Source organism: Macaca mulatta, chromosome 7 (assembly GCF_049350105.2).
Source record: "Macaca mulatta isolate MMU2019108-1 chromosome 7, T2T-MMU8v2.0, whole genome shotgun sequence".
Classification (NCBI taxonomy): Eukaryota; Metazoa; Chordata; class Mammalia; order Primates; family Cercopithecidae; genus Macaca; species Macaca mulatta.
In genome coordinates this window covers 128352861-128356445 of record NC_133412.1, presented here as the reverse complement: position 1 = coordinate 128356445, position 3585 = coordinate 128352861, and the positions used below count along the sequence as shown (strand labels likewise).

The window sequence follows — 3585 nt, the reverse complement described above, 5'->3', positions numbered from 1 at the left end:
ATTTCTTCACATCTTCATCAACACTTGTTACTGTTTATTTTATTTTTATTTTATTTTTGAGACAGAGTCTCCCCCTGTCGCCCAGGCGGGAGTGTAGTGGCTGTCAATCTTGGCTCACTGCAACCTCCGCCTCTTGGGTTCAAGCAATTCTCCTGCCTCAGCCTCTCGAGTAACTGAGATTACAGGTGCTTGCCACCACACCTGGCTAATTTTTCAAATATTTTTAGTAGAGATGGGGTTTCACCATGTTGGCGACGTTGGTCTCGTACTCTTGACCTCAAGTGATCCACATGCCTCAGCCTCCCAAAGTGCCAGGATTACAGGTATAAGCCACCATGCCTGGCTTGTTATTGTATATTTTAGAAACTTTTTTTAGCCATTCTAATGGATGTGAAACAGTATTTCGTTGTGGTTTTAACATGCATTTCCCTAATGACTAATGATGTTGAACACCTTTTCATGTGCTAACTGCCCATTCATATATCTTTTTTGGAAAACGTCTATTCAAATCCTGTGTTCATTTTGCAAATGGGGTTGTCTTTTTATTGTTGAATTGTAAGAGTTATTTATATATTTTAAATACAAGTCCCTTATCAACTACATAATTTGCAAATATTTTCTCCCATTTAGTAAGCTGTCTTTTCACTGTCTGGATGATATTCTTTGAAGCACAAACATTTTAAATTTTGGTGAAGTCCAATTTATATAGATATATTTTTCTTTTGTCACTTTGGTTGCTAGTGTCATATTTAACAAATCATTCCCTAATCCTAGATCAAGAAGATTTACTCCTATGTTTTCTTCTACGTGTTTTATAGGTTTAGCTTTTATATTTAGATCCATAATCCCCTTAGAAATAATTTTTGTGTACAATGTGAGATTGAAGGTTTAACTTCATTCTTGTATATGTGAATATCCAGTTGTCTCAATCACATGTGTTGGAAAGAGTATTCTGTCCCTCGTTAATTATCTCGGCACCCTTATTGAAAATCAGTTGACCATAAATGTAAGAGGGTTTATTTCTGGACTCTCAATTCTGTTCCATTGATATATATTTCTGTCTTCTGTCAGCACCACAATATCTTTATTACTATAGCTTTGTAGTAAGTATTGCAATCAGGAAGTGTAAGTTCTCCAACTTTGTTCATTTTAAAGATTGTTTTGGAGGCACAGCGGACACCAGGACTCCAAGATGGCGTCAGTCGTACCAGTGAAGGACAAGAAACTTCTGGAGGTCAAACTGGGGGAGCTGCCAAAATGGATCTTGATGCGGGACTTCAGCCCTAGTGGCATTCTCGGAGCATTTCGAAGAGGTTACTACCGGTACTACAACAAGTACATTAACGTGAAGAAGGGGAGAATCTCAGGGATTACCATGGTGCTGACATGCTACGTGGTCTTCAACTACAGCATTTCCTACAAGCATCTCAAGCACGAGCGGCTCCGCAAATACCACTGAAGAGGACACACTATGCACCACCCCCTGACCCCACGACCTTGGCCTGAGCCCCTCCGTGAGGAACACAATCTCGATCGTTGCTGAATCCTTTCATGTCCTAATGGGAATTAACCTCCAAATAAAAGATGACTGGTTAAAAAAAAAAAAAAAAAAAAAATTGTTTTGATTGTTCTGGGTCCCTTGCATTTTCATGTAAGTTTTAGGACTAGCTTGTTAATTTCTGTAACAAAGGCAGCTATAATTTTTTTTTTTTTTTTTTTTTTTTTTAGACAGAGTCTCGCTCTTGTCGCCCAGGCTGGAGTGCAATAGCATGATCTCAGCTCACTGCAACCTCTGCCTCCCAGGCTCAAGCAATTCTCCTGCCTCAGCCTCCCAAGTAGCTGGGGTTACAGGTGCACACCACCATGCCCAGCTAATTTTTGTAGTTTTAGTAGAGATAGGGTTTCACCATGTTGGCCAGGCTGGTCTTGAACTCCTGACCTCAGGTGATCTGCCTGCCTGAATCTCCCAAAGTGCTGGGATTACAGGCATGAGCCACCACGCCTGGCCAATTTTTACTTGTTTCTACTCAATCTGGATGTCTTTTATTTAATGTTCTTGTCCAGTTGCCCTGGATATAACCTCCAGTAAAATGTTGATTAGAAGTGGTGAGACAAGACATTTTTGTCTTGTTCCTAATCTTAGGAAGAAAACATTCAACCTTTGACCACTAAGTATGATGTTAGCTGTTGGTTTTTCTTTCCTTTCTTTCTTTTTTTTTTTTTTTTTTTAGACTGAGTCTCACTCTGTCACCAGGCTAGAGTTCAGTGGCACGATCTTGGCTCACTTGCAACCTCCGCATCCCAGATTCAAGCAATTCTCCTGCCTCAGACCCCCAAGTAGCTGGGACTTCAAGTGTGCACCACCACATCCAGCTAATTTTTGTATTTTTTTTTAGTAGAGACAGGGTTTCACCATGTTGGCCAGGATGGTCTCGATCTCTTGACCTCGTGATCTGCCCGCCTCAGCCTCCCAAAGTGCTGGGATTATAGGCATGAGCCACTGCACCCAACATGGTTTTTCATAAATGCCTTTTATTAGGTTGAGGAAGTTTCCTTCTATTCCTTATTTGTTGATTTATTTTATTATGAAGAGTTGCTGAATTTTGTCAAATACTTTTTCTTCACCTATTGAAATGATCATGTGGTTTTTGTCCCTTATTCTACTATATAGTTTATTACATTAATTGATTTCAGGTGTTAAACCAGCCTTGCATTCCTGGGATAAATTTTAGTTAGTCATGGTGTATAATCCTTTTTTATATGCTGCTAGATCCAGTTTGCTAATATTTTATTGAGAATTGTTGCATCTATATTCAAAACAGATATTAGTGTTTAGTTTTTTTTCTTGTGCTGTCTTTCATTTTGGCATCGGGCCTTATAGAATAATTTGGGAAGTGTTTTCTCCTCTTTTACATTTTGGAAGAATTTGTGAAGAATTGGTTCTTCTTTAAGTATTTGACAGAATTCACTAGCAAGCCCTGGCCTGGGAAGAGCCCTATTTTAAAGGCCTTCTAACTGATTGAATTAACCACCCTGGATAATCTCCCTTTTATCAACTTAAAGTCAACTAATTAGGGACTTTAACTACAACTGCAAAATCCCTTCATGATAGCACTCAGATTATGTTTGATTGAATAACTGAAGGAAAGTATGTGTATACTATAATAGGACAAAACATCTGCTGCCTCCCTTTCATCTCCCAACTTTTGCAAGAGATCTGTTGCCATTCACTCAAATGGGAAATATACTAGAAAGGGACTTCTGGGGACTGTAGTTCAGCCTAGTCAAGTTTATACATCACAAAGCCATCAATTTCCAAACCCACAAATGCATTAGAATCATCTGAGAATTATTTTTTTTAAGAGATTCTCTCTGCGTTACCCAAGCTGGCTTTCAACTCCTAGGTTCAAGCCATCCTCCTACCTCAGGCTCCTGAGTAGCTACAACTCATGCTACCTCACCTGGTAGGTAGATTTTGGGGGGGCCACAAACCTACTGAATTAGAGTCTCCAGAAAACTTAATTTTTTTATGTATCCAGAAAATATAATTGAACTGGGATTTAAGAATCACTGCCTAATAACAAT

General features: G+C 39.1%; 1 pseudogene across 1 annotated transcript; it reads left to right on the top strand.

Annotated features, from left to right (window-relative positions):
* Nucleotides 1-1165: 1165 nt before the first annotated feature.
* LOC696890 (ATP synthase F(0) complex subunit f, mitochondrial pseudogene) lies at nt 1166-1610 on the top strand (annotated as a pseudogene). Its single transcript, XR_013395282.1, has one exon. The product of XR_013395282.1 is annotated as an ATP synthase F(0) complex subunit f, mitochondrial pseudogene (transcript).
* Nucleotides 1611-3585: the final 1975 nt, after the last annotated feature.